The sequence below is a fragment of the Adiantum capillus-veneris genome, chromosome 12 (genome assembly GCF_014529385.1).
Source record: "Adiantum capillus-veneris isolate H3 chromosome 12, ASM1452938v2, whole genome shotgun sequence".
In the NCBI taxonomy this organism is placed as follows: domain Eukaryota; kingdom Viridiplantae; phylum Streptophyta; class Polypodiopsida; order Polypodiales; family Pteridaceae; genus Adiantum; species Adiantum capillus-veneris.
Genome location: NC_140942.1, coordinates 39,985,973 through 39,999,223, shown reverse-complemented (window position 1 = coordinate 39,999,223; position 13,251 = coordinate 39,985,973).

Here is a 13,251-nt window from a genome sequence, read left to right as displayed (position 1 = left end):
ATTTTTGAAGTGCTTTTGATTTACAGCTTTTGGGGCTCTGCTTTTGGCATCCCTTGTAAACCTTTATAAGTGTGGCTTGGCCTCTCACTTCTCAGAGCATCTGGACGCAGAGTCTGAGAGTGAGACCCAACCACTCAGTGTACTTTGTGCAACAGATTAATACAAAAAGAAATACCGAAAGGAGCACCAGTCTTTGGGGCCAATATTTCTAGTCACACAACTCCGTCGGGCCGTGTCGAATCAATTGTGAACTGTGAACTGTTTTGAAGTGAATTCTTGTTGTGTCGCGGTAGAATCTTGACTCGGAGTGTCCAAGTCTCTTACAATTAATGTTAACATTTGTAAATCAGTTGCACATTGTTAAAGTGACTTTGGGAACTTTTAAAATTTAAAAGTTGAAGGGTTTTAAAGTTTTAAGAGACTTGGCACACTTACTCATGCAATCTCTCTCTCTCACCCTCCCTCATTTTCTAGCGTCCCCTTCTCTCCCTCCTATCTATTGAAGAGCAACACCCCTCCCTCTTTAGGAGTTGCCAGTGCTCCTACCCCCCAATGTGAGCATGCTCTACGCGGTGGAGCTCTCCATTAGAGCTTGAGAGCGACCCCTTGTGACATATGTGGTAGCTCTAATCTCCCATTGTTTAGAACAAGGGCTCTCACAGCCATAGCCACCTTCTTGAGAAATTTTATCACGAGAAGTTGCAGCAGACGCTCTCTTCCTAGAGCGTATTGGCTGTAATTTCTTTGTTTTCAGCCCCTAATCATCTCAATTAGAACGGCTTTCAGCAGAGCACTCATAGAACTTCAGTTTTCTCTATTTATCCTACGCATACACAAAGTTTGGTATAATTTTATCATGAAAAAGGCCTCCGTTTTGGCATTAGAACGTGCACAGGTAAGAATTTCAGGTTATGTGCAGAAAATTACAGCAAGCGTACGTGTGTGCATTTTGCTTGTTTTCTCTCCTGTGTTCATTGCATGAATGATTAAGTATGAAGGACACCAACTAGCGGAAAACAGACTCTCTTCTATGAGAACTTCCAATAAGGTTTTTGGGAAGATAGACTCTCGTTTATGAGAGCTTCCAAGATTATTCTCGAAGATAGACTCTTTTAATTAAGAACTTCCAAAAGGTCACAGAAGAGGAGAAATCCTCTTAGCAGGTAGAGAGTGGGTACACTTTCTTAGTCATTAGTAAGAATGGAAAGAATTGAGGGACGGGCATTTGCCCCGTTCCTCTGCTTGTAAAGATTATCCCTTAATAATAAGCATATTCTCTTTATGGGTGGGAGGGACCAACCCATCTTTTGGTCCCCAACAATGTGTCAAACTTTTCTCTCAGTTCTCAATTCTCTTGAGTACATGATTTTCATTTAAATTCTAGTTTATGCTTCCGTCTTTGTGACACAATGCAAGACTCAACTCGACTCGAATGGATGATATAGCTACTTTACACTTCATAATGAAGCACCTCCGGGGCTTATTTAATGCACCTTTGTATTCCGATCCAATGTTGGTGGCGGTACCATGACAAAGATGTACGGTTGATTTGCACACCCAGTGTAAGAAGATGTCACGAGACGGGCACCACGTGCCAATGGGAAAGAACAGACCGAACAACTTTAAGCACTTCAAATAACAATTGAACTAAGAGAGAGAGAGAGAGAGAGAGACAGAGAGAGCACACGCGACACGAAGTGGCGGAATTCCACCCCAGAGAGTATTGGCCCCAAACCTTGGCGTTCCTTTCGGTATTTCTTTATATTACTTAAACTCAATACAATGCCGGTACTCGCGCTCTGCACCTTTACCCAGAAGAGTGCCAGAGACTCAGCCCTCTGCACATATTTAAAGGCCCTTGGCCTTGAAAAGCAAACAAACTCAAAATCATCTAGTCCAAAAAGCATGAGCCCAAAAAGCTGCCAAAGCGTTTGCAGAAATCCATACAGATGGCACATAAGCGTGTCAGTATAAAATCCAAAAATTCATATACACTGCCACGTTAGTAGTCAACGCAAAATTTGGAAATATGTACATCAGTGCCACGTCATCAACTCACCGCATGTGTATGTGAGAGAGCTTGCTTTATTTTAATGCCTTTATGTCACTTAGGCCCCATTAGACGAGGTCCCATAAGTTGGTAGAAACTCTTCTTTAAACATAGACCACTCAGCAAGACTTTGTAAGTCGGCAAAACTTCTTTTGCTGCTTCTTCTTCTTAGGGGTTAGGCTCCTCGGCCAGGATCTACAGGTTGGCTCTGTTCTTCAGTGGCTTGACACGGCAGCAATTTGTGACATCCCCCCTTCTTGAAAGAAGGTAATCGTTCGCGATTACAACAAACCTGCAAAACAACTCAAGTTAGCTCAAAAATTTACGAGGGTCATTCCAAGGGACATTCCGAGGGTCAATCCGAGGGACAATCAGTTTTCTCATTCCAAATCAGAGCTCTTGATTTCCTGGGTCGTTGGCTTCCCAGAAGAATCTCATGCAATAAGGAGTCTCATTTCAGATCGGAACTCTTGATATCCTGGGTCGTTGGTTTCCCAGAAGTATCTCATCCAATAAGGAGTCTCATTCCAGATAGTAACTCTTGATATCCTGGGTCGTTATGGCCATGCTCATGGCATATGGGATTCCGACATTCCCAAAGAGGGCACCACCATCTTGGGTGGACAGACCCTTACCACTTGACCTCGACATGTCAGATCACTTGCTTACACAAGAGCAACTACACGGACTTAGGGAAAGGATCTTGGATCTCTTCTTGGACAAGTTCATTGCTTGGATCTACAGACTGGAGTGGGATTTCAGTGCTTTAGACTCTCTTGAAGAGTTTACCCGCAAGATGCGGGAGATCAGGCATCATTACGCGACTACATTCGGAATCACCAGGAGCTTGGCTTGGATGGTAGCCCAGTTGCTCTTCTACACTCCTAATCATTTGGATTGCTACCTTCAGAGTTGCTTACACTCACCCTCAGTAACCTTACAGCAGGCTTATCCCCTGACCTGGGCAGCAGACCACTCCCAGCTCATTCACATTGAGAGCCCACCGAGATGCGGTTTGATGGCGTTGATGGCGTGGATTTTGTTTTGGTTGACACCGGAGGATTTGAGGCAAGAGATACACGCATCTGGCTTTCCCTACTTCTACAGGATGCTCATGGTGCAGACAGCTTGGTCTAACCACACCTCTCTTCAGAGGCCCTTCACAACGCAGACTGTTAAGTTTGGCTTTCCCCTCATCTTGGATTACCCTACCTCCTGATAGGACACCATTCGGCGGTGGTCCGTGAGGTCACTCAGTGATTGCTGCAGCTTACGGTAGCTTCTAAAATGTAGTCTCGCTTTCCTTGATTCGAAGAACGTTTATGATGCAGATTGCTACATCTGGCCTTCCTGAAGTTTATCACAGCTTCACCACCTGGCCACACTGGGTTACAGGTTCATGCATTGACAGGCTTCCGGTCATTCTCATGACGATTCCTGGGCTTCCCCATTTTCTCCAAACGGTTTGACTACAGACAACACAGATCCTATTGGGCAGGACACTTGCAGGTCTATTGGCTTTTCTTTCACGACAAGGAGTTGTTTTTACACTCAGTTCAAGACCTTCACGCAATATCTTTCGTAAGGTGCAGCGGAAGTGAATGTTGAACTTTGCTAAAGATGAGTGCTCTGAACTATGCTCAAGGGTTCCTTTTACTTACAAAAGGGAGAGCCTTTTGTTCCTTCAATGAGAGAGTGCAAATGATCACAAACAAAGTGAATGACACTGTGAATGAAGGTGCTGAGATTGAGAGATAAGAGAGAGAAGAATACGACATCAGAATGTTGTCAAACCCTCCCCTCCTCCAAGCGGGTCCACACTCTCTATGGCGAGAGAGGTCTATGCTATTGATTGCACAATCCTCGTACAATGGTCTATGGACTTGCCGACGATGTCGACGACAATGATGATGACGACGAGACGGGTTGAAAACTGAAAACGCTAGGGCTGAAAATCTGCAAATTTTGTATCTGCTGAATTCTGACTCTATGTCGGCAAGGACGGCGATGGCGACGACGCGACGATGATGTGCTGAAAACGCAGATACTGAAATCTGCGAACAGCGGGCTGAAACTGAAAACACTGGCTGATCTAACCGTGCGGCGAGGACTGCTGCGGGTAGGTGAGATCTGCGAGGTTTGGGACTTGATTTGCAATGTCTAGGTGCTACAAACTGAAAACACTGATGCTATGGCTGGTTCTGTCGCCAGGAATCTGCAAAACGCTGATGTTGGTCTGCAATTGCAAAAACGCCAGGTTGATCTTGGGGAATCTGCTAACGCCAGGGCTAATCTGCTAATCTGCAAAATGCAAGGGCTGATCTGCTATTGCTGAAAACGCTAGGCTGGTCTTGATGGCTGAAAACGCTAGGCTGGTCTTGATGGCTGAAAACGCTAGGTTGTCCTACCTGGATCTTGCTGAGAAGGTGCACTGTCAGACACTAGGTCTCTGCTGCCTCTTCTGCCAGAAAGTGCTAGCGCTAGGTTTCTTATATATTAACTTACCAACTTTGCCCTACCCAGTTTCCCAACAAAGTCACTTATTAATAATAAGCGAAAAATGGCTAAAATAGGAAAAATGGGTTTTGTGCACTGTAAAATGCTCATGATGGCTCCTAACTGTAATCTGATGATCATGTTGTGTGCAACCAAAGGAAATGCAACTACTCTAAGTGTCTGGACATGCACGGTCTGCGAACAGACTCACAAAGGTGCCAGAACACTTTCTAAGCTAATTGAACCCTTGTCATGAAGTAGCTTGTCCACATGCACATAGGGTTAGATGTGCACGTGACATCCCCTCCTTTTTAAACTGAGGTATTGGTACCGAATTGTATGGCGTCAAGGGAGATCACCAACAGCGTCTGGATGAATCCTGGGAAGGACTCTTCGCCAGCCCACTCTAATATGTGGGTCGTGCGATACTTGAACTTCATAAAGGTCTGCAACGCTTGCATCTTTGGGCTACGCCGAAAGCGACAAAGTCATTTGTGGCTGCATCAAAGCTCCAACTTCGGCTATAGTCGTGGATCTACCTTCTTCAAGAATCTCCGAGGAGGAAAATTCCTGAAACCACTTCCACCACAAAAACATGAGCATACCCATTCCATGTAAAGTGATTGGAAAAAGACTATTCTTCTGAAAAGACTATGCATGCAATATAGATGAACAAAGTGATGGAGTGTCAAACCGTTCACCAAAAACACGCAAAAAATGGAATCGAAACTTGTCTTTTTTATCTAAATCTATCAACTGTGGCAAATCAAGGCACTCTCGTGTAATGAGAGAGTCCATACCTGAAGCGAAGCCCGACACCTCAAAAGGAGATGTCTTGCTAACCTCCAAGCAGGCTCTTTCGACAAGAGTCACTAATCACATCATGCATACTGCCTAAATCAAACAATATGACAAAACCCTGACCCTTTACATGACCATAACACTTAATGAGAGACTCATCAACGGGAATATCATGAGAAACTTGGGACACACAAGTGTTCTCATTTATGGCATTAACAGAGGATGTGGGTTTTGTGGGTTCTTTAGATTCGTTAAATTCAATCTTAGGACATGTTTTCTTTATATGACCCTTGATGTGATAATGATAACATCGACCTTCCTTAGAATAAATAACTTGTTCTTCTGACGTAATGTATCCTCCTAAAATTCCTTGTGCTGCTTTTTCATTTGGGGTGAGCTTAGGTTTAGCAATTGTGTTAGCTTTACCCTTAGATTCATTTTGTGAGTTCTTTCTGAGAGACTAGATGAAGATTAGTTAGAAGAGTTGCCATTCTTATTGTTCTTACCATTCTTACCATTCTGAGGGTTCTGAGAAGTCTGAGTGGTACTTTGAGAAGTCTTGTATTCCTCAGGTTTTCCTTTATTGTGCTTCATCTTCTGTGCAAGAGCAATCGCTACCACCTTGTTGAGATCGACGGGATCGAATACTTCCACATCAAACCTGATATAGTCGTCCAACCCAAAAATAAAAGCCTCTTTGCTTCGCATCCGATTTGTGTAATTGGGTGCCAAGCTACAAAACACAGTTAGAAAAAGACATGACTAGAGTACCATTCTCCTTAAGATTGCGCCATTCTTCCTTTAACTGCGCTAGGTACTCAGGTGGCAAGAACCGCACCTCGAGCTTGTCTTTGAAGTCGGCCCAACTGAAAGAAAGGGGCACGTCTTCCTCTAGGTGTGCGGCCAATTGCTCCTCTTGCCACGCTTGATACCAGTTAATGGAATCACCGGCAAGATACATGGCTGCCGTCAAAACTTTGCTATTTCCTGTCTTCTTAGTTGTTGCGAAAGAAGCATTAAATTGATGCAACCAAGAATGAATAGCATAGCATCCATCTTACCGTCATACTACTGAATGTCAACTTCTCAGTGACAGGATTGTTGGAGTCCGAATCTTTGCTTAAGCTACTTGATGAACTACCAACATCTTTGACCGGCTCGGGTTTCGAGGTAAGTACCTGTAGGACCAACTCTTGCATGCATTGGTCTCTCTGCGCCTCACGCTCTAACTCCAAGGCCGCTCGTCTATCTTCGGCCGCCAAGCGCTCTTGCTCACGCTCACGCTCCGAGGCTACCCTTCTGTCTTCGGCCGCAAAGCGCGCTTGCACGTGCTCATGCTCACGCTCCAAGGCTACCCTTCTGTCTTCGGCCGCCAATCGCCCTTTCTTTCTCCGCACTCGCGCTCCAAGGTGGCGCATTGCGCATCTTGTAGTAACATCATGTACATCATCGTCTTGACCAAAGCCTCCATAGGATTTGCTGCAACCCTTGGCGTAGATGGAGAAGGGGGAGGGTCGGAAAAACCTCCTGGTGGGGAAAATTCTTCTTCGCCACTTCCATGCTCATCACCTCCATGCGAAGTATCCATTCCGCTTCGGGTGATGACAATACACTGAGATCTAGGGTTCTTAAGATCACAGGGAACTTGGGTGCTTGTGGTTCTTGGGTTCTTGAGGTTCTTGTAAAACCGGCCCGTAGGGCGGTAGATGTTAGCTTTCACCCGATGCTTTAACACTTGGACTTAACAACACAAAGCAATGACTTAAAAGGAACCTATAACTGAGACTGGAATTACACTTCAAAACAAAAGCACGGTTAGGAAGCTAGACTTCTCCCAACCAGACAGTGACACTTGTAGGCCCCAAAGGTTGGCGCCCCTTTCGGTATCTCTTTATTATCTTTTAGGAATGAGGAATAGACTACAAAAACCAGAGTCCTGGAGACCTTGACGTGTATCCAACAAGATGGTACCTATGCAGGTAAAATTTTGGTAGCATAACGGCCCCAAAGCTTGCCCTGGACAGTTTCCCAAGCTTTGACTCGTTTCCAATAGCATAGACCTGTTTCCTGCGGCAAAACAGTAATTATAGCACGCTGTAATTACTGGTTTTCTCTCTGTTTTCAGCCCTAAACAACCCCCGAACTGTCGTCTAACAGTGGGGCACTGTTCCCAATGCTCCTTGCATCATGACGGCTGCAAAACAGTCCAATTTCAGCGAATACACAGCGCTGAAAACGCACTTGTGTGGTGAGGTTATCACCCTCATTGGTGCCTACTTTGGTGTAGCAGTTAGCTACACCCGTTCCTGTTCAGAGAGACTCTTGCCTCGGCACAGAAGCATAAATCCACACAATTGTACATTGGTCAAATGAGAAGCCCACTTGAGGGGCATAACATAACTGCTCGTAGGGGAGAGAGAGAGCAATGCGTAGCGTGCACGGCATCACTCCTAGCACCGTACTGTACATAAGAGGTTAAGCAAGCATTCCATAGCTCTTGCACCTGTGGCAATCCACCTGCTGACTGAAAATGGTGCCCCCTTTCTCTTGTTGACTCGCCCAAAGTGGCAAAAATGCTCACGGAGTGACACCTCGCCCAGTTTCCGACTTTGGCCAACTTCGCTAAAAATATCTCAACTGGTGCGTCACTTGACCTGGCAGCAGAGCAATAAAATGTTCCCCTTGTCATTCCAGAGCTAATGGCGTGAACACTTTTTCTGGTCCAAAATAGCAGTTCCCTAAATTTTAGGAGATGCTTTAATGGCACTCACACGGGTCGTCTGACTATCAATCACCACTGGAACCGCATCGAAAAATGCAATGTCGATCAACTATCAGATGATTTACACTCGTAGCCCCACCGTGGCTAACCTTAATCCATTTGTCCAACTTTAGTGCTCACTGGCCATCCGGCCTAGACTCTCACTGTCTGCCTCACACCATGCAACTCGGGCATTGGCATTTCCAGAGGGGTGCTTTAAAACAAGTCAAATAAAATTCCCCCAAAAAGAAATCGACAAATAAAGTTAGTTGCCACAGACTCGTGACATACCCCCCTCTTGAAATCGCGAACGTCCTCGTTTGCATGAATATCAATCCATTAGTGTGTACAGCACTTCATGGACACCGTATCACGGTTGTCAACCTTTTCGTGTGTACACACCTGGTCGACATGGTACGAGACATACATGCTCATAGTTAACACTCTTGTGTATTCAACACTTGTTAACTCATGTATGGTCTACCTGTGAGACTATTCCATTGACATACTGGATAGCTTTCACACTGTGCCACTAGCTTTAATAGAGTCCATAACTTTTAGTACACTTCGAATTTTTTCAAGCATAATAAACCAGCAGTTTAAAAATGCGTCAACATGTACTCATTAGAAGCAATTACTGTACTCTTGACAACTGACAAGACATACTTACTTCTATAGCACTAAACAAACTTTTGGACAAAACTGCAGTTCGGTACTTGGGTTGTCAGGTTGGTTTGGACTTGTCCCCCGAGCAGCAGATTGCTCCTCTTCTCCTGTCCATCAGGAGAAAGCTGTTACATTGGAGCTCGGCACGACTTTCGATGGCTGGTAGAGTAGTAGTTGCCAACCAGGTGTGGTTGGCGACTATGTGGTACATCACTTCTTGCTGGATCTTCTCGAGTTCTTGTATCAGCCAGGTAGAGAGGCTGATCAGGAACTTCCTTTGGTCACGTCGCGACACTCAGATTGCCCGAGCCAAGGTGGCTTGGTCGGTCATCACACTTCCTTGTTCTCACGGAGGGCTTGGGATCATTGATCCAGCACAACAGAGCAGAGCCCTTCTTGGGAAGTTTGTCGTCAGAGGACTTCTTCCAGGCAAGGAGCCTTGGAAGGAGTTCTTGCTGCAGAGGCTTCGTGCCAGGGTGCCTCAGTCAGGAGGCCCTTGGCAACCTTCGACCAGATGGATCTTTACAGAGTTGCGTCGAGTTGGTTTGAGCAGGAGACTGGAGGACCGCTTCGCTGCGAGTTTGCTTCGATCTTGGGAGCTCTTACGGCGTGGCCTAGAGCAGAGACAGCCGACATGCACGAAGGAGCGCCTACGGCAGCCCCTCGTCTGGAACCCCATGGTTAGCACTCAGAGAGGCCACTTGGTTGGGAGTCGGCCTCATGTTTCTTGGGGTCCCATGGCAGCAGGTCCAGCGCACTCTCTAGGTGACTGGCTAGAGTTCAGAGGTTTGTCAGAGGAGGTGCAGGTTGTCCAGCTACAGGGCATCAGAGGGGTGCAGAGCATGTGTCAGGACATCTCAGAGTCAGTTCCAGCTGAGTGGCTCACGCCTCTCGAGCCAGTAGCACCCCGGTGGATGGGAGCCTTCACACGACTGGAGGTTCTCATTTCAGTCAGGGCTTGCTCAGAGACTGTCCCAGCCCTGTTCTTCGAGCTTCAGGGTGGGTGACGATTACAGCGAGTTGCAATAGAGGCCCCGCAGGTAGCAGAGTGTTGTTTCCGAGGATCCGAGTTGTGGGCATCTGTGGGAGGACTTGCGTCATAGACCCTGACCCAACAGCTCTTGAGACAGGACACTGGAGGCTATGGGCTTGGGAGTGCTGTCCACTGGCACGAGTACAGTGGGATCCCGGTGAGTGGCTATGGAGGGACCCCTTCTCTTCTGCAGACCGCCCAGGAGTCCCCTTCTTTCAGTACACTGTTCGGCTTGGACGTCATATACTTGCAGCACAGAGAGAGGCCCGCCCCGCTGTAGCAAGTCATTGGCAAGAGGAGGGCCTCACAGTCAAGTTCTTGGCAGCTTTTTGGCAGAGGCTGTGGGACTCCAGATAGCCAAGGCGCGTCACTTTGTTCCAGTGGCTGGTTGCACACAAAGCCACAGCAGTAGGGAGCTGGCTTGTGCATAGTGGTCTCTCAGCCGCATGTGCAGCCTGTGACCAGTTCAGTTGGTGGAGAGTCAACGTCACTGTCTTTGGGACTGTCCCTCGGCCCAACAGGTGTGGCTACGAGTTCTTCGGCTGATGTCTGCCCTCTCCACGGCTCGACAGTACACTTGGGGGGCAGCGGCTTGGTCCACCCTCACGGGCTCGGCACTTCAGTTTGAGCTATCTTCCACCAGCAGGATGATAGTGATAAGGGGGGGCGACCTACACTCCAGCCTGCTACAGATCTTACTCCACAGGAGTGGTGCAGTGAGAGAGAGGAGTGTTGGGAGCTCATCAGCGGCCTAGCTCTCTGGTTCATCTGGCGGGCCCGCTGTTTCCACATCTTTGAGGCTCGCCCTCTGCCACCAGCAAAGACTGTTCGTGACTTTTGGTAGAGTTGATCCATACTCTCAGAGGACAGCTTGAGGAACTACAGGGCAGCTCCGACCGCATGCGGGAGCGCCGCGAGGCTTTCCTTCGACTCTGGCGCCCTGGGCCTTTCTACACCATTGTCCAGGGGGTGCTCAGATGGTACTACTGTCCACCTGTGTGGCTCTTCCCTCCTCCCATCTCTTGATTTAGCCTCATTGTATATATGTTGTTTTTTCATTGGGAGAGTCTCCCCATCATGCTTGTTGTAGCCCTCTCCTGCAAAGGTGGATGTAGCCCTATGGGCAGTTTTCATTAACTAATAGAAGGATCTTTTTCTCGGAAAAAAAAAAAACTTTTGGACAAAACTTTTATTCCCCAAGGGCAATTGCCAAGCAGGGTACACTTCTATTGCACTAAGTCCATAGATACATGAGAAGTGCTAGCTCCTGGATCACCCCCCTCTAGCGGAGGTCTCTTTTCTTTTGACTCTGTGCTCTACTTGAGTTGGAGAGTATGTAGATGGTAAACCAAAGGCTTCAAGGTAAAGCTGCAATACATTTGGTGACTCTAACAGTTCACTCTCTTCCATCCACTTTGCATCCATAGGTAGATAGTCCTTGAACTTCACCAAATATCGCCTTGTAACCTTGCCTTTGACTTTTCTTTCCTTGTGTGCCATGATCTGTTCTGGGACCAAGATTTCATCAAGCTCTTCAACTTCTGGCTGCTCTTCAACTGGCATATCCTCTTGCACATCACCAATAAATGGTCTGAGAAGACTCACGTGAAAGGCATTGTGAATCTTCCAGTTCTCAGGCAATTTCAGCCTATAATTGACGTCACTAATCTTCTCTGCTACTTGAAAAGGCCCATAGTAACGCATACTAAGCTTTGTAAAGAGGCTTTCTTTACCTTTTCGCTTCATTAAGCGTGCCTTTTCAAACCGCAACAGTACCCAATCACCAAGTGAAAACAGCAATTCATGAGGATGGAGATCAGCAGCTTTCTTTTGCTTTGCCTGTGTCCTTTCAAGGGCATGCTTTATCTTCTGGTACATTTCATCCATATTCTGTACATATCGATCTGCCTGAAAGATCTTTTCCTTGGTATGCAAAATGGGAGGAACTTTCACATGACCTTCGACAATTTCAAAAGGTGCTTTGCCTATTGAAGAATGCACTGTATTATTGTACGCATACTCAACCAACGGCAAATACTGCTCCCCCTCGCCTTGTGCTCTGACACATAGCATTTAAGCAGATCCAAGACAGTAGAATTTGCCTCTTCTGACTGCCCATCTGTCTGTGGATGAAACGACGATGAGAACTTAAGCGTAGTGCCCATATTCTCAAATATGCCTCTCCAGAATAGACTTGTCATCCGTGGATCACGGTCACTGACAATTGACTGTGGCATACCATGGTACTTAAAAATATTGCACATAAAGAGACGTGCCATCTGATCTGGTTTTATCTTCTTCCTAACACGAATGAAATGAGCTTGCTTGCTGAATCTGCAAATAATGGTCCAGATTCCATCATTCCCTGTCTGTGTTCTTGGAAAATCAAAGATAAAATCCATAGCTATGCTTTCCCATGGTTTATCTGGAATCGGCAATGGCTGTAACAGCCATGGTGCCTTTTGCCTGTCAAACCTGACCCTTTGGCAAATCACGCATGCTCGCACAAAGGCATCCACATCTCTCCTCAAGGTAGGCCAATAAAAGAATGTCTCAACCACTTTCACTGTAGCATCTACATCACGATGCCCTGCATACGGTGGAACATGCCTCTCTACAATGCCCTTATGTCGCAATGGCCTAGTGACACAGAGTCTAACATGCATCATCATAAAACCATCTCTGAGGAGGTAGTGCTCATGACGTTGTCCTTCTTGTAATTGTTCGAAGATGCTTGGAAAATCTTCGTCACTCGCATATTGTTTCTTCATGTCATCAAGCTCATGATGACAAGGAATTGACACAGTTGAAATTTGTGGCTTTCTTGATAGCGCATCAGTCACAACATTCTTCTTGCCTTCCACATGCACAATCTGGAAGTGAAACATGGAAAGAATGTTTGCCCATCGCATATGCTTTTCCGATAGCTTTGACTGTGTCAAAAAGTATCACAAAGTCTGATGATCCGATTGGACAACAAAATCAGCACCTAGCAGGTAGTGTTTCCAACTTAAGAGCGCATGAATCACAACCAGTAACTCTTTTTCATAGACCTGCATGGTCATCTCAGGCCCTTGCAAGATTGTGCTCTCATAGGCTACTACCCTGCCATCTTGCATTAGCACTGCACCAATGCTACTGCCACAAGCGTCACACTCGACCACAAATGACTTCCTCAGGCAAGGATCTGAAGTCATCTTGAGATTAAAAGCTGAAATCTCTTTTTTGGGTCTATCTAAAAGTGACCTCTTTCTTTTGCAAAGCATGTAAAGGTGAAGCAATCTCTGCAAAGTTGCGAATGAATCTTCTGTAGTAAGAACATAGCCCTAAGAAGCTACGGACATCGTGCACAGTCCTTAAAGTTGGCCATGTCTCGATTGCTTCTACCTTCGCAGGATCCATTTGGACACCATCCTTTGACACAATGTGTCCGAGAAAGTGGAT